At 46.6% G+C, this 26355-nt stretch overlaps 1 protein-coding gene across 1 annotated transcript in view; it reads left to right on the top strand.

Annotated features, from left to right (window-relative positions):
* The first annotated feature begins 12305 nt into the window (after positions 1-12305).
* The window catches only part of SDK2 (sidekick cell adhesion molecule 2), a 294538-nt gene continuing 280488 nt past the window's right edge, over positions 12306-26355 (top strand). The window contains exon 1 of the mRNA XM_053568347.1: positions 12306-12309. The gene's annotated coding sequence lies outside the window, so the exon portion shown is untranslated. The remainder of the gene's footprint in view (positions 12310-26355) is intronic.

Here is a 26355-nt window from a genome sequence, read left to right as displayed (position 1 = left end):
CGCCAGCCCTCCTTGTCACCTTCTCCCTGTCTCACCTCTCAACCCCAGCAGGCAGGCCTCTGCTGCTCCTGCCACTCGTGATACATTCTCATCATGCGGCGCAGAGCGCCACCGCATCAAGGAAACAAACTAATTTTCCAGGCCCACTCTGAGCAGGTAGTTATTTGTCTTGCGCATGCACACAGGTGTGTGTTTGTGTACGTGTGTGTGTGTGTGTGTGCATGTCTATGCAACCGCCCAAGCAGCAGCCCAGAGCGTGAATCCCAGAACAGGGAAGAAGGGGCCTTGCTGGTTATCCAGAGTGTGCCTTCAAATCTCATTTGGACCCACCAGGCTTGGGGGAACCTCTGCTTAACATTACTCACAATTTTGTTTTTGTTTTTATTTTTAACTAGGGACTGTATGAAAACAGCAAAAGGGATTACTGAGACAAGCTGAACTGACTCTCTGTTTTCCGACAGTCAATTTGGGCATAAATTCATGCAGCGGGCCTTGGGTATTTGTGGGTTTGACATTTGTAATCTCAACTGTGTCGTTTCAATTACTCAGGAACAGCGCTGAAGGATTGACCGGGATAATAATCGTCAACATTATTCAGCACATGCTATGTGCCAGGTGCCTAGTGTGTAGGAATTTACAGGAATTATTTAATCTCTACATCACCCCTTGAAGGTAGGGAGATTCGTACTTTAATCTCCCTTTTAGAGGAAAGTTCTTCTCAGAGAAGTAAAATAACTGGTCCACCGTCCCAGAAAGTGACTAACTCCAAACTCGTGATCTCTGCCTTTGAATGGCGTGGAGTTCTCGTCAAGTGAATGCTGTAAACTGGTGTCCCCAGCATGTCCCCCTCCTAGTGAGTGACCATGCTTCATCTGCAGCCGGGGTAGTGACCAGACAGGGACACAGCTTCATGTCCAGGCCACGGTCATGTGTGTAACATTTGTTTCTCTGCTGCAGTTTGACATGGCCGGGCTTTCCCCAGGGAGCCACAGGATGTTTGCTTGGCAGTTGCCTTTCCTAACCCTCGTGCCACTATTAAAACAAGGCCGGCACCAGGGAGAAAAGAGATAGCTCTGCAGAGATAGCACATTATGATAATGAATCATATTAAATGTAATTTCATGTCGTTGGCCTACTTAATCTATTTATGTAAGTTTAGCGAGCTCTTTAGTCATGATGGGAAAGTCATTGAGGATTGATTCTTTGATTCATGGAATTTGAAAGGCCCTATAAATCATCCATACACGTCCAGTCCCCAGAGAGAGTGAAATGACCTACCCAAGGTTACGCAGTTAAATTGGAAGTTGTGGGCTTTTCTAGGAAAGAGAGGCACCATAACTCTCAGCAGGAATGCAGCCCCCCTAAGGACCTCGGTCCTACTGAGTAACTGGTTCTCACCTGCATCATTAACACTTAGAGTGTCATCTCTAGGACAGCACTCGAGATGCTCATAGTCACACCCCCAACACCGACACTGCTGGCTTCCATCATTCTCCCTGTAAGGGCCCAGATCCTGAGCACAGTGGGTGAGAGTGGCCCTATGTTCCCCTCTGGCCTCTTCCTGCTCCCCAACCTGTCTCCTTCCTGCCACAGGACCCTTGCTTAGGCTAGCATACTCTTCCTCTCGTCTCCTATTAAATTCCTGTTACTCTTTCAAATATCAATCGATCCGCCCCTTCCTCGGGGCAATCTCCTCAACCACACTGGGCCAATGCACTCTCATAATCCTGCAGAGCGCTTCAATGTTGCTATGACCTCGGGTATAATCTTATGTTTATTTGTAGGAGGCTGTTATCTCCTCACCCTGGCCGTAGGTGGGCTGTTGACCAGAGCACTGGCAGGTGGCCTCCCCAGCATGATGGTCTCAGTGAACTTCTTAGAGTCCCCAAAGAGAGCTCTGTGGCTTCTTTGGATCCAGCCTTGAGATTCACTCACTATCACCCGACTTCAGCTGCATTCCACTGGTTATAAGTGAATCACTGAGTCCAGTTCAGATTGAACTGAACTGGGGGATGGCAAGGCCATATTGCAAAGAGTATGTGGGAGATACTTTTTGCAGTTGTCTTTGATAAATGCACTCTGCTACCAACAGGAAGGTTGCTATCTTTCCTCCTTTCATTGAATCCCTAGTGCCAGCACAAGAGTTCAATATTTATCGGATATGTAATAGATGGATGGATGGATGGATGAATAAAAATATATAGAAAATAAATAGATACAAAAAATCGAGATGAAGGAGGGAGGGCAGGCAGACAAGCTCGGCGAGCGCCGTCAGGGAAGGAAGTGCCGGCGAACCTGCAGGAAACACTGTCACTCTTTGAGAACTGACTTTCCACATTCTTGTCCAAGGGGCGGTTCTGACGTAGTCCCTGCCCAACACATTCAGGCACAATTTCTCGTCCACGTGTGGGTATGAACTCATTTCAATACCAGTCAGAGAAAAATAAAACGAGGCAAACAAATCTGCTACAGAAAACAAACTACAACCGCAACGAGAAGCCCAAGGGGAGCGTGGCGCATTAGGAAGCCCAGAAGAAATAGAATTTAATTATTTGCACATCCTGATTTCATGCAGGTCACAGGAGAGAGGCGCCTGTGTTTTATGCTGTGTCATGTAGCCGGGGGCACTGGGGGCAGAGTGATGTCTATGTTCCTGAAGCCAATGATTCAATAATGTGGACTTCTTGATCTATTCCCCCCCGTGGGTGACAGGTTAATAAAACTTGAGTCAACTTGGTAGATTGCCCTTCCTCGTTCCTGTCATGGGGTGGAGCACAGGCAGAAATCTTGAATTGCAGTCTGGAGCAGGCAGAGCCTTGCCTTGAAAGAATCAGCCTGTCCCCAGGCCTGCCTCAGCATCCCCAGAGCTTCCCAGGGACTGAGCACCATCCCGCACGGTGTAGCCAGTGGGACCAGTCTCGCTACTCAGCCTCCTCCACATGGCCAGGCCTCTGGCAGACACAACACTCAGTTGACCAGAAGCTCCGGGAGCAGCAAGCCCACAGTGGCTGCTGGGCAGACGGGTCAGGGACACCAAGGTTCATGCACAAGTCGTACCCACCTGCATCTGTGCCTGCCACTGTCAGCACGCCCTGCCAGCCCCTCGGGCCCTCAGGTCTGGTAGCCCTCACATCGTACAAAATGACAACTTGCAGAAACTTCTCCTGGCAGACCCTCAGCGAATACATTACTCAGGAGGAGCTGTCCTGAGCCCATTAACCAGAACAGAACTTGACCATGATTCTGGGACTCCCAACATTCAGGAATAATCTCAGTCAACAGGTTAAGTGATACAAGGGCCCCCAGTCTGGCGAAGAGAGAGTACAGGTGTACCTTGTTTTATTGAACTTGGCTTTATTGCTCTTTGTAGATATTGTGTTTTTTACAAATTGAAGGCTCGTGGCAAACTCTGCGTCATGCAAGTCTCTAGGCACCATTTCTCCAACTGCATGGGCTCACTTGGTATCTCTGGTCATATCTGAGAAGTTTGCACACGATTTCAGACCTTTTCATTATCACTGTGCCTGTTGTGGTGATCTGTGATCAGTGATCTTTGATATTATTCTTGTAATTTTTTTGAAGTGCCATAAACTGCACCCATACATGTATAAGATATCAAACTTAACACACCGGTGTCTGCTCAGGAGTTACCCATAATGTGGATCGTTTCTTTGTAAAAACGTTCCATCAACACTGTGTTAACACAGCTGCTGTTCCTAGACTTATTTCTCCCATTCTCATTTCCCAGTTGTCCCAAATTCAGCCTATTTTATTCTTTTGCCCTGCCTCCTCTCTCAGCTGCTTATCATACAGAATCCCCCAGCACCTTTAACATCTTAACACCCAGCTGATCAGCAGTTTTAAGTGGAAACTCTCCATGTTACTGGGAAAGTCTGACTGGTCAGTAATGTGTTCATCCACAAAGGTTGTGTGTGTTCCACTGCCCCCCTCATTGGCTGTCCCCCCATCTCTCTTCCTCTTCTTGGGCCTCTCTATTCCCTGAGACACAAGGACATTGAAATTAAGCCAGTTAATAACCCTGCAATGGCCTCTCAGTGTGTTCAAGTGAAAGAAAGTCATACATGTCCCACTTTAAATCAAAAGCTAGAAATGATTAAGCTTCGTGAGGAAGGCATGTCAAAAGCTGAGACAGGCTGAAAATTTGGCCTCTTCCGCCAGTTAGCTAAGTAGTGAATGCAAAGGAAAAGTTCTTGAAGGCAATTAACAGTGCTACCCCAGCAAACACACAAATGACAGGAAAGTGAAACAGGCCGATTGCCACATGGAGAAGTTTGGGTGGTCTGCACTCAAACCACCCACAACATTCCCCTAAGCCAAAGTCTACTCCAGAGCAAGGCCCTGACTCTCTTCAGCTCTGTGAATGCTGAGAAAGGTGGGAAAGCTACAGAAGAAAGGTTTGAAGCTAACAGAGGTTGGTTCCTGAGGTTTAAGGAAAAAGAACTAACGTAACAATGCAAAGTGAGGCAGCAGGTGCTGGTGGAGCAGCCGCAGCAATTATCTAGAAGATCCAGCTAAGATGACCGAAGAAAACGCCCACACAGAACAACAGCTTTTCAATGTAGATGAAATAGCCTTCTACTGGGAAAAGATGCCATCTAGGCCTTTCATAGCTAGAGAAAAGAATTCAGTGCTTGGCTTCAAAGCTTCAAAGCACAGGCTGACTCTCTTGTTAGGGACTAATGCAGCTGGCGACTTTAAGTTGAAGTCCAGTGCTCATTTGCTATTCTGAAAATCCTAGGGCCCTTAAGAATTAAGCTAAATCTACTTTGCCTAAATGGCACAGCAGAGCATGGGTGACAGCACATCTGTTTACAGCATGGCTTACTGAATATTTTAAGCCCACTGTTGAGAACTACTGCTCAGGAAAAAAAGAGAGATTCCTTTCAAAATATAACTGTTCACTGGCAGTGCACCTGGTCACCCAAGAGCTCTCATGGAGGTGTACAAAGAGATTGGTGCTATTTTCATGCTGACCAACACAATATTTACTCTGCTGTCAGTGGACCAAGGACTGATTTCGACTTTCAAAACTTATCGTTTAAGAAATTCATTTCATACGTCTTTAGCTTCCATAGACAGTGATTCCTCTGGCGGATCTGAGCAAAGTAAATTGAAAACCTCTGGAGAGAATTCACCATTCTACACGCCATTAAGAGCATTCATGATTCACAGGAAGAGGTCATCACACAAACATGAACAGGAGTTTCAGCTCTCATAGACGACTTTGGGGCTACAAGACTTCACAGTGGAGGGAGTGACTGCAGATGTGGTGGAAATAGCAACAGGACTGGAATTAGAAGCAGAGTCCTGCAAATGTGACTGAATTCTTATAATCTCATGATCAAATTTAAACGGACTAGGAGTTACTTCTTACAGATGAGCAAAAAAAGAAAAAATGATTACTTGAGATGGAATCTTCTCCTGGCGAAGATGCTGTGAACATTCTTGAAATAACAACAAAGGATTTAGAACATTCCATAAAGTTAGTGGCTAAAGCAGTAGTCGGGTTTGAGGGGATTGACTACAATCTTGGAGAAAGTTCTACTGTGGGTAAAAATGCTATCAGACAGCATCGCGTGCGACAGAGAAATCTTTAGTGAAAAGAAAAGTCAATGGATGTGGCAAACATCATCGCTGTCTTATTTTAAGAAATTGCCACATCCACTCAAACCTTTAGCAACCACCACCCTGACCAGTCAGCAGCCATCAATATTCAGGCAAGACCCTCCTCCAGCAAGAGGATTACAACTCGCTGAAGGCTCAGAAGATTGCTAGCAATTTTCAGCAATAAGATATTTTTTTAATTAAGGGATGCACCTTGTTTCTTAGACACACTGCCATCGCCCACTTAATAGACTACAATATAGTATAAACATAACTTTTACATGCACTGGAAAACCAAAATATTCATGTGACTCACTTTATTGCAATATTTGCTTTATTGCAGTGGTCTGGAAGCAAGTCTGCAATAACTTGACGATATGCCTGTATCTAAATAATGCACTCTCCTTTTTTATGTATGTCTTGCCTTCTTTCATAAATAGTAGTTAATAAGTAGTTGCTATGCTCTTACTATTCTTATTAGCTACTTAAAATGACATCCTTACCATAATGTTACGAGGTGCCTGGCATTGCCTTTCACATGGAGGTGAAGACCCTGAGATGCAGAGAGACTCAGTGACGGGAAAGGCATCATGAATGGTGAATGGTGGAAGGAGATTGAGTCCTAGGCCTGTGCTTCCAAAGCTGGGTCTCCTCCTTCTCTGCAGGTGGTCTCCTGCTGAGCGTGTGTGCCCTTTCTGTTGGGGACAGTGTGGCTCACCATTCAAAATGGGAGACAGACAATGTGCCCATCTTGCAGCTCAGAGGGCTGCTCAGGACTTCCCGGCCTGGGTGGACCAGATGCACATCCAACCACGATCCACCGGCACTGGGACTCCCCCAGTTCTCTGTTTCTCAAAGGTGAGCAGAAGCAGTCACTGACCTTCACAGAGACTCGCCGTGGACAGGGAGCCATCTGGGGCAGCAGGAGGGTGACAGACACACCCATATGTGCCTTTGCCCTCTAGCTTGAGCTTTCAGGACCCACTGGTCTCAGCTCATAGTAAGAGGGACTATTTGAGCTGCTCTCTGAGAGTCTACACCCTGCATCCTTGTAAACACGCGGGAGGTAGGTCCTGCCATTGTTATATTTACTAGATAAGCATACTGAGCCATGGAGAGGGCAAGGAACTTGCCCAAGGCCTCACAGTGATGAGTGACGCAGCCGGGATTTGACACACTCCCAGTCAGGGACCCGCCCTCCACGCCTCCATACTGTCCAACACGTGCTTTGGGAAAATGGCTACATCATCTAGTTTCTAGAGCTGCCATAGTAAAATACCACAGGCTGGGTGGCTGAAACAACAGAAACTTACTTTCTCACAGTTCTGGATTCCCGGTGTCAATGTCAAGTTGTCAGCAGGTTTGGTTCCCTTTGAGCCTCTTCGCTTGGCTTGCACATGGCCACGTTCTCACTGTGTCCTCCTATGGTCTTTCCTCTGCACACACATGTCCCTTCATGTGTCCAAATTGCTTCTTTTTAGAAGGACACCAGTCATATTGGAGAGAGACCATCTAAGGGCCTCATTTCAACTTCACCTCTTCAATGACCCTGCCCCCAGACACAGTTGCATCCTCAGGTTCTTGGTGGTCAGGACTTCAACCCCTATTCCATGTGAGTTTTAAGTGGACACAGTTCATCCCATAACATCTAGAAATTGGGCAGTGGCCACAAAGGGGACAGAAATAAGAAGGGGGAAAATTGAGAAAGGGTGAGATTCTTTTCATCTTTCCAGAACCTGGAGTAGGTTTTCTTTTTCCTAAAAAATAGTGGTCCTGAGAGGGGAGAATGTCAAGACCAGAGTGGTGCCAGGGACAGGCTGGTGGGGACAAGGAAGAACAAAGCACTTCCTGGGAAATGAAGGGAAGAGGTTCATGAGGAAAGAGCCAGGACAAGCACGGTGGCACATTTGAGACAGTGACGGTGGCAAAGAACAGCCCAAGGGTCCTGTGGGCCAAAGATGGGAGGCTCTGGCTGGCTGGCCTGACCCCACCAGCCCCCAATCCTCTAAGATAATGGGAAACCCCCATGCCAGTGACAGAGTGTGGCTTACCCCTTCCCTGAATTACAGCGTCCGGGAGCTTAAATGTCCACAGGCAGTTTGTAGACACAAGACTCAGACTGTGGGGCACCCAGGTAATCACACCTTTTTTTTGTTTGTTTTTTGAGACAGAGTCTCACTTTGTCACCCTTGGTAGAATGCCATAGCATCACAGCTCACAGCAACCTCAAAGTCCTGGGCTTAAGTGATTCTCTTGCCTCAGCCTCCCAAGTAGCTGGGACTAGAGGAGCCTACTGCAATGCCCAGCTATTTTTAGAGTCAGGGTCTCACTCTGGCTCAGGTTGGTCTTAAAAAACCTGTGAGCTCAGTCAATCCACCCACCTCGGCCTCCATGTGCTGGGATTGCAGGCGTGAGCCACCACACCTGGCCCCACACCATCTTGTTACTTATGCCAAGGATGCTGGCAAGTGGGGGAACCCATGATGTTTAGTGGAGTCTAATTTCTGGGTTCCAGGCAGGGTCATACTATTTGGTAAAGAGTTATTCACAGAAAGTGAACCCAGACTCTTGCAGGCAAGGTGAATTCCTGCACTGAGACAGCCATTACAGCCTTCCTGGGTCTGTGCTGTTTGCTGCAAAAAGGGGGAAAGCAGACCAAAAAACAAATGAAGCAGATTATGTATCTTAAAAACTAACAAGGAGGGGACTCCTCTGAAGCTCGATCTCTCTCTGGGCCACAGAGGACGCTGGGGAATCCCCCGGCCACCCCTGTCCCTTGGATTCCAGCCGCTATGCTTTCTGCCAGGGATCAATGAAGAAGGATTGCGTTTTTCTGTGCTCTGAATTGAAAGCAAAACACATGTGGAAATCGAGAAATCAATTTTCAGCCCTAGAGACTTCCTAGGAGTCCATCGTCCTCCCTAGAAAGTGAACGTGAAGGGAAGAAATTCTAAACCTTCAGCATGATCTTGGCCTTGGGCAAAGGTTGACAGGTTTGTCAATAGACTCCTCTCTCCCTTCAAATTGCAGAGACATCATGTCAAAGACCCCCAAGTCCATCCAGTCTGTGGCATGTGGACATACATATATGTATGGGTATGTGTGCATGGAAGCATCCATATGTGTGGTTCTGTGTGTGTGCACAGGTGCATGGATGTGTATGCGTGAGTATGTGTGCATGGGTGCATGCATGTGTGTGCATGGGTGTGTGCCGCGTGTGGTTATATGTGCATGGATGTGTGCCTGGGTGTGTGTATGTATGGTTGTGTGTGTCTGTATGCATCTATGTTTGGGGGGAATGAGGGCTGTTGGGGATCCTTCCAGTGAATCCCGAGATTTGCAGCTTTCCCAGGAATAGACAGCAGATCTTGGGGCCTAGTTTCTCTCTGTAACCATCACCAGTATCCTATGGTTTGAGCCCCAGGGCCCAGGGTTCTAGGTTAGTTTTTCTGGCAGTAGAGCCTGGCACAAGGATTCTGGGACAGAGACACCCTCCCAGATTCTGGCTGGTGGCCGCCATAGGTGATGAGAAGCCAGGGAGGGTGGGCATGGGCTGTGCTGTGGCCCTCTGTGCCTCCGGGACAGAGCAGCCACACTACGTGAGGGCTTATGTCTGCCAGACTCTCTGACCCTCTGCTGTGGCCCTGGAGCTGCAAAGTCCAGCTCTGGAGGAGCAGTGTCCCTCTGGCTCTTGACCTCCAGAAATAAGAGACAGGAGAGACCACCTGCAGGCCGCGGGCCTAGGAATTTACAGCCCAGTCTGTCTCCTGCCATCTTCATTGCAATGATTATCGCTATTATTTATTGTTATTTGGGGCTTTCCACAAGCCCCACATGGCGGCAGCCCACCGCAGAACTGGCAGCCTGGGCTCTAAAATCCCACCCCTCACCCCGCCATTAGCCTGCTCTCTCCTCACCATCTCATGGGGCTCCCTCGAGCCATGAGCAGGGGCCAGGGACAAGTTTTAGATGCCCTGGCCAGGACCAGCAGGGAGGCAGGGCCACAGCAAGTGAAGGGAAATCCAGCCACAAGCTCCCGTCTTAGGCCATCCGGGCTGCTTTAACAACAGCCCATAAACTGGGTCACCCACTGACAACAGAAAGGCATTGCTCGTGGTTCGGGAACCTGGAACGTCTGAGATGGAGATGCTAGCAGATTCTGTGTCTGCTGAGGACTTCTTACTGTTCATAGATGGTACCTTCCTGCGGGGTCCCCACATGCTGAAAGGAGTGAGGTGGATCGTTGGGGTCCCTTTTATAAAGGCACTAATCCCATTCATGTAGGCTGTACCCTCATGACCTGATCAGCCCTCCAAGTCCCCACCTCCAACTACCATCACATCGGGGGTTAAGTTTCAACAAACACACTTGGGAGGACACAAGATGTAGTCTACTGCATTCATGAAGGACAATCTTATAGATGATCAAGCCCCAAGGACAAAACAAGAGAGTTAAACCGCAGGAGGGGGGGACTCCGGCCGGGCCCACAGGAGAACCTCTAATGGGCTTTGTAATCAAAGAAAAAAGCAAATCTTACCACCTGCGACTCACCAGCTGCCTGACATAAGCGAACACTGTGCCTAACTCTTGTTTCCCATTGCTGGAGTGGGGGGTGAAATGGAAGCCTTCACTAGACCTGGGAAGAGAGGTAGGGATGCAGTAAATGGGTTACTGCTCCTGCAATGACTGATGAAATAATAACCTATGTTTGCAAACACTGGGGCCACTCCATACAGCCACGTTCCAGGAAGATGAACAATAAACCAGCTTATTGCATGCCCCCTAAGTGTCAGACACTGTTCTGAATGCCGGTGCCCACAATACAAGTCAGTTTATTTTTTAACGAATAAATGTTGGGATTGAACGCAGCCATATCCACCAAGCACATAACCAACGTTCCACAAATTGCAACCCGGTGGGTGGTGGCCACAGAACATGACAACAGATGTGTTAGGGATTACAGGATCAAGGGATATCTTGGAACACGGAGTATCCATCCCACCTAATGTGAATGTTATCAGCTGCAAGAAATGTACCTTGCCCATTTGATCTAAGAGAACATGTTCCTGATTGAATAGTCCAAACAGACTTTGGGTCCCTTTGCAGAGGGTGTGTGTGTCCTAAGATCTATTGTTTTCCCCACACAAAGAGTCAGATAAAACTTGCACCAATCTGCATGATCTTTCTGCAGCTTTACACTCTGCAACTGTTTTTGAGATGTGATCCAGCCCCAGCCGAGGAGACAGACACGTCGTCGCAGGACTGAGAGCTGCACGACAGTCATGGCCCTTTGTATCCTTGGTTTCACAAAGTACAAAAATAGGCGGCAAGGCAAGCTGGAGACAGCTCAGATGCTTGGCTCAGACAATTGCAGCCAGGAGAGAGAAGGGGAGGAGGGGAGGCGAGGTGAAATACAAGGGAAGGAAGAAAAAGAAAAATCAGCCACTTAAGGTCAGAGCGGTGAGAATAACATGAAAATGCTGCCAACAGAGTGGAATCCAGATGCCTTCGAGGTTGGAAATGTGACAACAGAACTGTTGTTGCCTGTAGGTCGGTGTCACTGTTGTAGACCAGTTGGAGACTGTGATGCTGGGTAGAAACTTGGTGGGGGAGGCAGGCTGGGCTCCAGATCTCAGAGAGGGGGTGTGCAGGGTCCTCGCAGGGAGGGCCTCAAAACCACAAACGACGGAGGCACAGTGCCCAGCCTCTTCCATTCTTGAAGGCTGATGGAACAGATCTTTGATGGATGGCATCTGATGGGACGGCATGCAAATGTATGCAAACGAGGCCTGGGAGAACCTGGTGGTGCTTTTCTTTGTTTATTTAGTTCAGACAGAAGAAATATATGCTTGTGCAAACAAATCAGAAAATTACAGATATGCACGAAGAAGGAAATCAAAATCCTTTGTTAGCCCGCTACTCAGGAAAAACAAACAAAAAAACCATTGCTAACATTTTGGTGTACACTCTTCCGATTTGCAACCCATAGATACATATACAGTTGGGGATTCCCCCCCCCCAACTAAAATGGGCTCTTAGTTTACATACGGTTTTGTAACCTGCTTTTTTTGCATTGAAAATGTATCATAAATGAGTGTGAGGCACCATGCGTTGTCGGAAATATAGATTGTTGTTTAGCTTTCTTAGCCAGGGTTGGAAGATCCCACAACTCACTTGCAAGAGGCAGAGTACCCCCAAAATGCACAGGGAATCCTGTCCTCCAGGGAAGCGAGTGTGTGTCCAGGATGTGGGGTGGGGAGAAGAGGCCGGCTGGGGAGGAGACAATCATTTTTATTCTCTCAGGGGCTAATGGGCAAAGGTCTGTCTAGATATCAAGCCTGAAGCAAGGGACGTAGAGTCTTTGTGGTCACCCTGGCAAATATTATAACTCCCCAGGAGTGGCCGCCAGCGGTGAGTGTGGTGAGGCAGCGTCCCCGGGAAAACAGAAAGGAGACACATCCCAATAATTCACCATCTCCTTTGCATCACGAATTTGGCAGCCCTAGCACATAGAGCCCTGTATCAGCTATTGTAACGAAGGACAAATAGAAGCGGCCATCACCTCGGTCTGATGGGGAGACACAGCTAAGGACAAGAAATATACCCACTGCACTGTGAACCCCAAAATGCTGCACACAGGCTTTGCCTCTGAGTGGGAAAGGTGTGGGGCAAGAGGGTCCTCCAGTCACCTGTAGCTGCACAGCTGCTACATGCTTGGCTCTGTACAGAGTATCATGTTTAATCCTGGGAACAACACTGCTGGGGAAGCCACTCTTCTGTGGATGGGAGCCCTGAGGACCAGAGAGCCATTGACTTGCCCAGGGTCACACAGGTCACTCAGAGGCAGAGCTCAGGGTGCATTTAGCTCTTCTTGGACCCCACATAAAGGGACAGTCTGAAGAGGATTGGCTGCAAGAGGAAAGGTTCCTGGGAGCTGGTGACTTTGGAGATCTTCTTTGCAGAAAGGAAAGGGCACAGGAGGTGGGAGAAAGGGAAGGAAGTTGGGGTTGCCCCAGCAATGAGCAAACCATGAGGGGGGCAGCAGGATAGACTGAGGGTGCAGGAAGGCCTGCAGGTGGAGTGAAGAGCATGCATCTGGCTGACCCAGGACCCCCACAGGGTGGGTCAAGATGGGATCGAAAGTGGGGAGTCAGAAGGATCCATGGTGCCCACTCACATGGGGGGACTCGGTACCCAGCCCTTGGCGCAAAGGCAGAGAGGGAGCAATTCTCTCTCCCAAGCTCCAGTCCTTGCCACCACCCCCCACCCCCGCTATTCTTCCGTGGCGCCCCTTTAATTACAGCTTAGAGCCCCAGGTGAAAGCCACTTTGGGCAAGATTTATTAGGCTTCTCCCTTTGCTGCTGAGCTTCATTTGTTTTACTCCATATTTACTGGTGGCTCTGGTGTGGCACTAATGTCCTCTTTGGGGTCCATGATCCTCCCGTGTCCCCTGGAGGCCAGAGGGGTCATCCAGCCTTTTTATTTGCCCACCTGGTTTGTTTTTTAATTACGTCGAGAGGGGAGAGCAGGGGCTCTGGGCAGATTTCTACAGCAAATATTTATCATTATTGCTAGTATTTTCATTGCTAATAATCCTGGCAAATGAGAAACTGTAATCCACAGGATTGGGGCTGTTAATTGAAAAACAATGCTGAGGAAAGCTCCACCGCGTATGAAACTGAGCAAGGAAATGCAGAAGTGAGCCTGCCTCCTCCCAGGGGGCAGCTGGCCATGCCAAGGCCCCTCCCCCCTGCAGGGATGCCTGACCTGTGTCCTAGGTCCAAGAGAACATGTTTTCGTTTTGTTTTAATTCTAGGAAATGGGTTTGGGAGTATTTACGGACTGCAATGGGAGGGAAAAAGAAAGGGATGGAGCCATAGACACCAGCTTTGCAGTCAGCCCCCGATCAAGCTCTCCAGTTCCTTCAACTGCGGAGAACCAGAGCGAAGGACGGGAGACGCCAGCGTGGGGGAGGACACAGGCAGAGAGGCTCCACCCCATCCCCATGGTGAGTGAATACACTTGGTGGCCTGTCTGGAAAGCTCTTTGAAAAGAGGAAAATAAAAATCTTAAAAATGTGCCTCCCCTTTGACCTATTTGGGATAAAACCCCTTAGACATCCCCACCGGAGAGGGGTCTGAAGTTGTGCCCAGTGGAATGGCCACTGGCCACACGGGACCGTTTACACTTAAATGAGCTCGCTAAACTCAGCCCTCCATCATGCGATCCTCATTTCAGCTGTTCCATGGCCACAGGTGATGAATGGACAGCACAGATACAGACATTTTCATTATCCCAGAAAATCCCGTGGATGGCAGGGGCCTGCAGGATTACCTCCAATCAGTCTTCATTCAACAGCCAAAGGGATATTTTGGAAAATGTGTTGTCTTCACCTCCTGGAAACACTTCAGTGCCCTTTCGTTGCCCCTAGAATGGGACCCAAACTCTTCCCACAGGCCCGTCTCTGGCCTCACCTCAGGCAAGGCTGATCTCCAACAGCCCCAGACCATGTGGCCCCTTTACAACTCCAGGGCCTTTGCACCAGCCGCTCTCTGAACCCAGAACATCTCACTCCCCTGGCTTCTCATGTCTGTCAGGGAGAGATGGCTGCAATTCTGAAAACCAGGCCCAGGAGACTTGGACCCCCTTGGGGCTCTTTTTGGCCCCTATTCACAGAGGGGAAGGGCCAGGGTCTGACCCTACTTTTGGAGCGTTGAGGGTGGTGAGTGTAACAGGAGAGAAGAGTCCAGAACAGTGACTCTGTCCTCTCCCCCAACATGCACGCCTCTGAGTTTCCTGCCTCCTGGCAAACCCACAGTGATAAGCTTGATTTGGGGGGTCGCTGTCATTGCAGGCAGCACAGATGGATGTCAGCCATGTTTGTGTCAGCCTCTCGGGCTTCAGGCTGCCTGGCCCTAGAACACGCTGTCCTGTCCCCAGGACTGGGTGGCCAACCTGACCCATCACAGCCCTCCCTAGGCCATCCCCCTCACTATAGGGCAAGCTCCTCAAGGACAGGGCCCTGTCCTATTCCAGCTGAGGGTGTGGCATCTAGTAGGTGCTCAATAAATACTTGTCACATGAAGGAAAGAAATGGGGAGCCTCATCTCAGTATCATGAATCCAAAGCAAAATAACTAAGAAAATGCTACAAAAGCTATGTTAACTAATGTGATGAAAATGTGTCAAACGATCTATGAACCAAGTGTATGGTGCCCCACGATCATACTAATGTACACAGCTATGGTTTAATAAAAATAAATAAAAAAAAAATTAGATGATTCTTGAGAAAAGCTCCGAGAAGTTTACAGCTGGGACACTAAATCGAGTTAAGGTGTTCTTAATGCTCTTAATGGGTACTGCTATTTTAAATTAACTAATTAATCTGATTTTAATGTGCTCTAGCAAGGTAGGCTCATCATCATCATTATCGTGATTGTATAGCACCAATGAATTCAGCCTCACATTCTTACAGCTGTAGTTCCATTCACCAGGTGTATTAACACCATCTTGACTGTATACACCTGTCCAGGTTCCATTAAAGACACTCAAAACTGACTCTAATGTGTATGAATAGTTACTGGACTTCCTTGTTAGTAATGTTATTTAAATGCCAGTGTCTGTAATATGGTTTGAAAGTCGCTTTCCAAAGAGTAAAGTGAGGACAGTCATGTGTGGCAGGGATCCGTGAGATGAACTACGAGTCTGTACAGGGCGTGGGTAGGCTGGCTCTATCTGGGTGAGGCTGTTTCTCTTCTTCAACCTCCAAGCCTCCTAACTTGGGGTCATTTTCAACAGTACCTTCTCCTTTACACTCTGTGGTTAAGGGCCAGTTTCTCCATGAGGTCTCTCTTCTCTCTCCTCCCTTTTTCATCCTCTTTGCTCATGATTAAGGTAAACCCATCTCCACTTCACCCCTGCTGGCCATGCTGTGGCTCTTGGTATCATTGAGAGTCAATTTCTCTGCCCAGATTCTCTTCTGGAAATCATCTTACCTAACAGCCAGATTCTCTTTCCCAAACTCTAGCTCCAATCTGGGCTCAAGTCCCCTCCTCAGCCTACCTTCCACTCCCTGACCACCTCTAGCCAAACTCTCCATTTGGATGTCAGCCCTAGAAGAATAAATATGTGGACCAGCCAAGCCCCAAGGGGCAGATCAGCACCACTTCCTGGGGTAGACCCATGTAAAAATAAACAACAGGACACAATGAAACAAGTGCTGATAGTGGCAGACACAAGGTATAGAGTTGCCAGGAGGAAGGGGCCTCCCACGTCTTGGTGGAGAGAGGGAACTGAGCGAAGGCTTCTCAGAGGAGGCCGTGTTTGTGCCGCCTTGAGGATCTGCCGTCAACCATGTCCTAAGTGTGCTTACCGAGGTATCCTTGTCATCACCATTCTCTTTGCCCAATGAGACACCTCTCTTCCCTTTTGCATATATATAAACTCTCAGCTACAAAGTCAGCCAATCCGACCTCTTTGGCTGGTCACTTCTGCCTCCTCTGATTATCTGTCACAAGCTACCTGCTACACTTAGGAGCTCTCAAGTTTAGGGCTATGGTTTTTATAGTAAGTCTCGTCTTCCCAGCTAGATGGAAAGCACTTTGCTAAATTCCTTCTGTCTAGAACGATCTTACCCTACATGTCTGCAGGGCTCCCCCTCGTTCAGTTCTCTGCTCAAAAGTCACTCTAAACAGAGGCCTTCTCTGATCACCCTACTGGAATGACCCTCCCTCCCCCAACATGTACCCCTTCCTTCATAAAAACACAAATTAATCTTTTCTATTCTCCACACCTCTTATCATCACATAATATACTGTGTGTCTTCATTTGCTTGTCGTGGGTCTCCCTCCACTACAATGTATGCTCTGAATATTTCCCTGAGTGTTGCAACTCTAATATCTGCAACAGTGTGCAAGGCACACAGCAGGTGCCTAATATGCGATTGTTAATCTAGCAGCATGAATGGAGGTAAGCAAGTTGCTTTATGTCATTTCCTCTAAAGTAGCTTTGCAACACAGTGCCCTGTGTAACAGGCCTAATCCAATGCCGGTGTGGTCTCTGTGTCCCTTGAAGAACTGAGTGAACTTGGCCTGACCCTTGGTTTCTCTACCGCTGTCCTTCAAAAATCGTGCCCAATCTTGCTGAGCACCCAGGGACTTCCCTCGGCACGCTGCTATCTGCCCTTCCTCAACTGCCTCAGTCTGGTTCTCATCAGATAGACAAGGAAATCTGCAGAGCTCGAGGGCCTCCCCTGCACCATCAGCAGAGGGAATGTGCGCAAGGGCCGGTGGGAAAGGGGTCACCTTCTGCATCAGTCCCAGAGATCATGGCCACCTCCCTCTCTGCTTCCTTCTCTCTAGGGCTGCTGCCACTTTCCTGCTGGGGCTCAGGCAGATCGGTTCTGCCCACACCCAAGGCCCTGGGCCGCCTTATTAATTTTCCAGCAGTTCTAATCAGGGCATGCCCCAAACAAGGGTCCTTCACTTTCCATGAGGAATTCCAACATGATTAATATCCAGCGGTTTGGGTTTTATGTTGTACCTAGCATTATCCCCATTTTACACAGAAAGAAGAAACCAGCCTCAGAAATGATGAGCCACATGCCCAAGGTCACACGGAAGTCCAGAGCAGCTTCCCTAGCTATGAAGAACAAATAACAGAAAACCCTCCCTCTGGGTCACGTTAGCAGCTGTCTGCTGTCTCCCCTCCTTCCTGCCTGGCAAACAGTTTCAGATAGATGACTTTGCCTACCCTTTCTTCCCCTCTCCTCCCACTCACACGCCTTCAACCACCCAACCTGGCTTCAGTCCAGCTGCTCCCAAGAAAAAACTCCCACTGCAGTCGATAGTGACCTCTGGGAGCTCCATGCCGCGGGCATATCTCAGGCTCAGCACATTTGTCTTTTCAGCCACAGTTGACAATTGATGATGAGGAGGAAACTTTCTATAACCACCCACCCAATCCTCCCTCAGTGAACTCCAACACATCCTTCACTCTCTATGCGCATGTCCCTTCCTCAGGGAAGCCCTCCTAGACTTCTGGGTGCAGCCAAGTTCCGTTGTCTGTGCGCAGCAGTCTCTGGCATGGAGCAGGCACTAAATGAACAGAATGGATGGGTGGATGGATCTGTGTTTACGTCTTTCCACATTCATCAGCACATGTCTCCCACGTGAGGCGGCAGGTGCCCGGAGAACAGGATCCACGCCTGGTTTTCCCTCTATTGTGTCCCTGGCTTGCACCCCAGGGCCGACACATGGAGGAGCTCCCTCCATCTGTGTTGCATGGATCAAGAGCTGGGATTCACACCCTGGTTGCCAGTTCTAAAGCCTGTGCACTTAGCAGCTACCGTTAATTGACTGCCGGCAGGTGACCCCAGCCGTCTCTATTAAGGCAGCCTTCTGAAATTTTAATGTGCACAGAATCACCAGGAGATCTTGTTAAAATATAGGTTCTGATCAGTAGGTCTGGAATGGGTCCCAACATCCTGCATTTCTAACAAGCTCCAGGAGAGACTGACAGTGGGATCTGTGGACCCCACTTTGAGCAGCAGGGACGAATGCAGGGTTCTGACCTGTAAACAGAGCATGCTGGGCATCCCCAGAATCACAGCAGAGTGTAGGGGACAGAGCCGTGGGCTCTGAATCCAAATCCTGCCAGAAATCAGAATCAATTATCCATCTCTCAGATATATGTGGTGGTATTTCTCACACTGACTAGAATGAATAAAATACATCCATTTTAAAGTACTGCTGAATTCACAGCAACTTTTCATTGTTATGCATTTTCCCAACTGAAAGAAGGTAAATATATGGGAGACTGGGAGATGGTAGGAGATGGGGATCTTTTAACATTAAAGAAGAGGGGAGAGGGTCTGTAAGAGCTGCCTAGAAGATGTGGTGGCCTTGCGTTCTGCTCTTCCCTTTTTTTTTTTTTTTTTGGAGACAGAGTCTCCCTATGTCACCCTGGGTAGAGTGCTGTGCTGTCACAGCTCACAGCATCCTCAAACTCTTGGGCTTAAGCGATTCTCTTGCCTCAGCCTCCCGAGTAGCTGGGACTACAGGCGCCCACCACAATGCTGGGCTATATATATATATATTTTTTGTTGTTGTTGTTGTTGTTGTTGTTGTTGTTGCAGTTGTCGTTGTTTAGCAGGCCTGGGTGGATGGGGCTGGAACTCGCCAGCCTTGGTGTATGTGGCCAGTGCCCCACTCTCTGAGCTATGGGCACCGAGCTGTTCTGCTCTTCTTCAGGACTGATAGGCAGGAATTGGGTGTTACAAAGAAAAGCACCCTGAGGGGACTAATGAGAAAGAGATGGACAGAAGGACACAGAGAGAGACAGATACAGAAAAAGAGACCAAGACAACAAGAGATGGAGAAGCAGACACACAGAGAGAGGGACAGACAGAGAGACAGTCAGACACAGAGAGACAGGGACAGACAGACAGACAGAGAGACACAGAGGGGGAGGGACAGATAGACACACAGAGAGAGGGACAGACAGACAGTCAGACACAGAGAGACAGGGACAGACAGACAGAGAGACACAGAGAGGGAGGGACAGACAGACAGACACAGAGAGGGAGGGACAGACAGTCAGACACAGAGAGAGAGGGACAGACAGACAGTCAGACACAGAGAGACAGGGACAGACAGACAGACAGAGAGACACAGAGAGGGAGGGACAGACAGACAGACACAGAGAGGGAGGGACAGACAGACACAGAGAGAGAGGGACAGACAGACAGACACAGAGGGACAGGGACAGACAGACAGACACAGAGAGAGAGGGACAGACAGACAGTCAGACACAGAGAGACAGGGACAGACAGACAGAGAGACACAGAGAGGGAGGGACAGACAGACAGTCAGACACAGAGAGGGAGGGACAGACAGACACAGAGAGACAGGGACAGACAGACAGAGAGACACAGAGAGGGAGGGACAGACAGTCAGACACAGAGAGACAGGGACAGACAGACAGTCAGACACAGAGAGACAGGGACAGACAGACAGAGAGACAGGGACAGACAGAAAGACATACAGAGAAAGACAGAGAGACAGGGACAGACAGACAGTCAGACACAGAGAGACAGGGACAGACAGAACGACATACAGAGAAAGACACAGGGGAGTGAAGAGAGGCAGACAGACAGACAGACACCTAAGAGAGAGACAGATACATAAACAGACACAGGGGTAACAGACAGACAGACACAGAGAGAGAGACAGACATGAGAGGCAGAGAGTCAAAGAGGCCTGGGAGCAGGGACTTGAGACGGAGGCTGGGGCACAGCTTCCTGGAGTGGGCAGAGTCAGCTGCCCCTCCATGATGCTCTCTGGGTTGGCATGGCAACAGTTAACATTCATGTAAATAGTTGATTCATATTTAATTAACAAAAAGAAAACAAGGGGCTGGGAGGGAGAGACAGAGGGGCTGAGCCAGGCTGGCTCCTGGCCTGGCATTGCCAGGACTGATGGGCCTTTCTCCCTGGGCAGTGGATGCTGGCAGGAAACAAGAGATGCCCAACACATCAAAGTTCAAAGGCAGCCCACTGCTGCCAGCACAGAATGGGAGACCTGTGTCAGGAGAGTGAGGTCAGGGAGGCCCTGACTGTGTGCTGGGCAGGGGCTCAGTGACTCATCTCTGCGGTAACAGCAGCAGCAGGTGCCATGGTGCTGACGCTGATTACCATCACTCTATGCCAGGCACTCTGCCACACTCTTTAGTTAATCCAAACAAGGACACTATGAGGTAAGTGCTAGTATTATCCTCATTTTGAAGATGAGAAAACCGAGGCTTTGAGGGATTTAAATAACTTGTCCAAAGTCACGTGGCTAGTAAGTAGCTGTGTGGTCTGTATATTAGTGACTTTTTGTGGTCACCTTTTGTTGAATCTAGGCTGGCCTTTTTGATGTGCTTTAATCAGTACAGTCCAATTCAATCAACACAGTGCCAATACGACGTGGCAGCACACAGCCTAAGTCTTAAGAAAGCTGACAGCTTCTTCCTGGTTGTCTTGAGAGCCTTGAGCCACCATGGAAAAAGTACAGTTATCCTGCAGGAGACAGCACATGAAGGAGAGACTCTGAAATAATATGAAGAGAGAAAGACAAAGGGAGAGAGCAGGGAGGAGGGGAACCAGATAAGTCAGTGGTCTCTGCTGAGCCTAGACCCAGCTGACCACTTGCCAGACCAACAGAAGAATCACCCAGCTGAGCCCAATCCAGATTACAAAATCGTGAGCTATTAAATGGTTGTTTTTTTAAGTCACTCAATGTTGGAGTAACTCAATATTAGAGTAATTTGTTAAAGAGCAAGAGATTGCTACATGAGTAGGTCTTTGTGAGGGGCCAGCAGGACTGCCCCTGCCCCTCTGTCCAGCCTCACCACCCACTACATCCGTCACTCCTTCTCAAAACATCTGTTGACCCCCCCCAGCTTACAAAGACGTTCTCCTTTCTCTACCTGGTTGCAGCATACATTTCACCAAGCCATGACACTACCTTACAAGTGCTGTGAACCAGATCCTCCTTCCCTGCACTCTCCCTGCCCTAACCGCACCCCACTCCCTGCCTGGACAGTTGTTAGCAGCCTCCTATCCAACCTCGCCCCTCCCACCTCTTGCTCTTTCTTGTGACATCCATTCTCTGTCGCATCTGATGTTATTTTCTTTTTCTTACCTGGCTGATAAAGTCCAGAATGAGTGAGACCCATGCAGCCTGCACCCCAGCCGGTCTGCTGCCTTTTATTTCTTCCCATTGCCCTCCAAACCCCAGTGGGCTCTGCTCCATCCTTGGAGTACACGAAGCCCTTTCCCTCTTGTCATGGTTCCCTCTGCCTACAATGCTCTTCTGTCCTTCACCCAAGGCTGATTTCATTCTTCAGGAGTTAGATTTTTTCCCAGGGGGGAGAGGTGAGATATTTTTTACATACAGTAAAATGCATAGATCTTAAGTGTATAGTTTGGTGCATTTTGACAAATGTTCACATCTGTATGACCATCACTCAAATAAAGAAATAGAAAACATCCTCATCAGCCAGCACCTAATCAAGACAGGTGGAACATCTATCTCCATCACATCAGAAAGTCTCCTTGGGCTCCTTTCTCATCGGTGTCTCATCACCAGGCAAGTGCTGCTTTGTTCTTTATAGTTTTAAGATCAGGTCTGCCTGTTCTTGAACCTCGTGCCAATGCAAGCAATTATTATCTGCTCTTGTGTGTCTGACTTCTTTCACTCAACGTAGCACTTCTGAGATTCATCCATGTGTGGTGCACATCATGACTAGTTTTTATTGATGAGTAGTGTTCTGTTGTCTGAATACACAGTGCTTAATTTGCTCATCCATTCTCCTGTTGTCAGACCTTTGATGTTGTTTACAGGTTTGGGTAATGTATCAATACAAGTGCTATGAATATTTGCGTTCAAAGTCTTTTCTTTTGTGTAAATATCTAAGAATGGAATTGATAAGTCAAAGAGTAGGTATATATGGTCTATATACCAGTTTTCCAAAGTGGTTGCACCATTTTATTCTCCCACAGTGCAATGAGTTTCCATTCCTCCCAGATTATTGCCAACAATAATTATTATCCATTCTGATGAGTGTGTGGTGGTATTTCCTGGTGATTTTGATTTGAATTTCCCTGTTGACTAATGATACTGGTTGCCCTTTTATTTCCTTATGGCCATTCACATGTGGCCTTGTGCGGAGTAGTGGTTTATGTCCTTTGCCTGTTTTTAATTGTACTGCCTGTCTTTTTATGGATGAGTAGGCCTCCCTCTTCATGTTGTTCTCAGGAAAGTTCTCCCTGCAGGTATCCTCCCCCCACAGCTACCTGCCACACACACACACACAATACAGACACACAGATCCTTTTGTTATAGGCTTTCACAGGGACTTGAGCTTCTCTGGGCTGTGCTTTACACAGATGAAACATTTATCACACAGCCATGTGTCCCTGCTCCTACAGACTCTGCTCTACCAGAGTCTGGACCACATCTCCCCTGTTTATTGCTCATTCTCTGGCTCTGAGCACGGTTCTAGGCACTCAATAACCTTTTTCACTCCACAGATATTTACTGAGTATCTAGAATGCTCCAAGTGATATTCCAGGTGCTGGAGGTACTGCAGTGAAGAAAATAGGTGAAGCCCCTGGTCTCATGAGGCTGCCATGCTGGGAGGGGGTTGGAGGGAGTTAGTGAACAGGTAAACCCATAAATATGTGGGGAAGCCAGGTGTGGTAAGCACATTAACTTATACAATCAAGCTGATGAAGGAGGCTAGCGAGTAAGCCTGCACACGATGATTGAGGAAGCCTGTCTTGTAAAGTGCTATGTGAGCAGGTACATGAGGATGAGGAAGGGGGCTGTGTGCATGCCCGGGGCAGGGCTTAGCATGATGGACACACAGCAAGAAGATCTACACGGCAAGAGTGGGGTGAGGGGAGGGGAGTGAGGTAGAGAGACATGAGATTGAGGGGACACATTACACAGGGATGTTTTCCAAACATTTCCCATCATAATCCACTGGTAAAACAGACATACACACAATAGCCAATCTCAAATAGTTTTGTAGTTTTGTACAGCAATGTATATCTTTATTATGCATGGAACATTCTTATTCTTAGTATTTTTTCTTCACTTTTCTGATCCATTTTGTTCCATTTCATATAATAAAAAATGCTGACCATGCTGCAGGAGATTGATTTTGTGACCCATTAATAGATTCCTGTGTACACAGCACAGATTTTGGATTTTACTCTCAAATGAGAAGCACAGGAGGATTTTAAACAGAGGAGTGACATGATGACCTAATCTATGGTTGATATGTTAATTTAAATTCTATTTTTTAAACTTTTAATGGAAAATTATAAGCAGACACAAAAGTAGAGAGAATAGAGTAATATGCCCCCTATATACCTTCATTCAGCTGCAATAATTATCAAAATTTTGCTGTCTTGCTACTCAATATTCCTATCCACTTTTTTGGCTGAAGCATTTTTAAGCAAATCTGAGGCATCAAACCATTTCACTCTTATATATATCCATATGTATTTCTAGCAAATGACAATAATACCATTTTCATAGCCAGTGAGAATAACCATAATTATTTAATATCCTCTACCACCCAGCTCACGATCAATTTTTCTCCATTGCCTCAAAATGGGTTTTCACAGTTGGTTGGTTTGAATCCGGTTGCAAACAACGTCCATATATTGCATTTGGTTGGGATTTCTCTTACGTATCTTTCCTCCTCTTTCTCCTTTTCCTCCTTCCTCTACCTCCCCTCTCCCTCTGATATTGAGGTTTAAGCGACAAAAAAAAAAATGGTTCTTGGCAATTGTATACACACATGCAACAACAACCCAAATCAAAATAGAGAACATTGGTCACCTCAAAATTTTTCCTCATGCCCCCTACTGATGAATCTGCAAAGGCAAATATTCTTCCGATTTGCATGACCATGGATTTTCTTTGCCCGTTCTTGCAGGTCATAAAAATGGGATCCTTCCCAGTGCTCTGTCTGGACTCGTTCAGACAACGTCTGTGGCACATCCCTGTTGCTGAGCGTGTCACTAACTCGATCATCCATTCTGCTGTCTATAGACACCTGAGTTGTTTTCAGTTTGAAGCTGCTAAAAAGAATGCTAATTTGAACATTCTTACACAAGTCTTTTTGTGGGTCTATGTTTTCATAGTTCTTGGGTAAATTTTTATTATTGTTTTTCAAGGCTGTTTGTTTCTTCTGGGCCCTTAACTATATGCAGCCAATTACTACTAAGAAAACTCTTGGGATTTTGGTTATATTTGTATTGAAAACTGATTAATTTGGGGAGAATGGCCATCTTAAAAACAGACTCTTCTAATTCATTAGCAAGGCATATTGCTCTGTTTAATTTGGTCTTCTTTAATTTCAGTAATAGTTGAGTTTTCAGTATAGAGGTCTTATGCATCTTTTGTTAAATTTTATTCCTACATATTTGATTTTTTGTATGGTATTTTGAATGATATTGTTCAAAAATGTCATTCTCCAATTTCTCATTGTTAATGTATGGTAGAAATACAATTGAGTTTTATATTTGATCTTACAATCTAAAATCTTGCTGACTTCACTAATTCTAGAAATTGTTTTGTAAACTCATCAGAATTATATATGTTTACAATTGTGTCATTTGTGAATAAAAAATAGTTTTCTTCTTTCTTTCCAATTTTTACAGCATTCATTTCTTTTTCCTGCCTTATTGCACTGGCCAAGTTAGAGTGGGCATTCTTGCATTCTTTTTAAATATTACTAAAAAAGCATTTTAGTATGTCACAATTATGTATAATTTAGCTTTAGATTTTTCATAATTGCCGTTTATTAAGTTGAAAAAGTTTCTTGTTTTCTATTTTTTTATTCTGAGAAATTTTTTTTAATTATTAATGGTAGCATGGTGAGACACTGTATCTATAAAAAGTAAAAAACAAAATGTAGCCTGTCATGATGGCATATACCTCCAATCCCAGCTACTCTAGAGGCTAAAGCAGGAGGATTATTTAAGCCTAGGAGTTTGAGGTTGCAGTGAGCTATAATCACGCCACTGGGTGACAGTGAGACACTGTCTCTAAAAATCAAAGAGATAAATAAATAAATAAATAATCATGAATGGAGTTGGATTTTTTTTAAATGCTTTTCCTGCATCTATTAAAATGACCGAATTTTTTTTTCCTTTTTATTCCACTATATAATTAATTGCAATAATTGCTTTTTTTAATGTTAAATCAACCTTGTGTTCTTAGGGTAAACCCACTGGGTAGTAATATGTCATCCTTTTTAAATATTGTAGAATTAAATTTGCTAGGGTTCTGTAAAAGAATTTTTACACTCAAATTCATGATGGATGTTGCTTTATAATTTTCTTGTCTAGAAACTGCTTTATTAGTTTTTGGTATAAGGCAGCGGTTCTCAACCTGTGAGTCGCGACCCACAGGAACTGTATTAAAGGGCCACAGCATTAGGAAGGTTGAAAACCACTGGTACAAGGGATATAATGATCTCATGAAATGAGTTGAGGTATTTTTCCTCATTATCTATACCTGTGATATTGGTATTCTTTCTTCCCTAAAAGTTTGAGAGAATTCACCACTAAAACTATTTGGAACTGTTATTTTTTTAATTCAACGTGTGTAATGGATATAAGGCTATTCAGATTTTCAGTTTTCTCGAAGCAAAAATGTATTTTTCAAGCAATTTGTCCATTTCACCTAAGTTGTCGAATTTATTGGCATATAATCTTTATGATACTACCTTATCATTCTTTTAGTGTCCATGGGATCTGTATGATGATTATTTTATTTTATTTCATATTTTGCAACTGAGTCTCACTCTGTTGGCCTGGTTAGAGGGGTGTCACTCTCAGCAACCTCAAACACTTGTTCTCAAGTGATCCTCTTGCCTCAGCCTCTAGAGTAGATAGGACTACAGGGGCCCACTACAATGCGTGGCTAGTTTTTCTGTTTTTTTTTTTATAAAGATGGGGTGTTGCTCTTGCTCAGGCTGGATGATGTCTCTTTAACTCTTGATATTGGCAATTTGTTTTCTCTCTTTTTTTCTTTATCAATCTTTCTGAGCTTCATCAATTTTATTAACCTTTTCAAAGGACCAGCTTTTTGCTTGTTGGTCATCCTTATTAATTTTATCTATAGCTTTTCCATTGTCTATTTCACAGATTTCTGCTTTTATCTTTAT

The sequence above is a fragment of the Nycticebus coucang genome, chromosome 18 (assembly GCF_027406575.1).
Source record: "Nycticebus coucang isolate mNycCou1 chromosome 18, mNycCou1.pri, whole genome shotgun sequence".
Taxonomy (NCBI): Eukaryota; Metazoa; Chordata; class Mammalia; order Primates; family Lorisidae; genus Nycticebus; species Nycticebus coucang.
The sequence above is the reverse complement of the archived record's forward strand: the minus strand, read 5'-3'. Positions and strand labels throughout refer to the sequence as shown.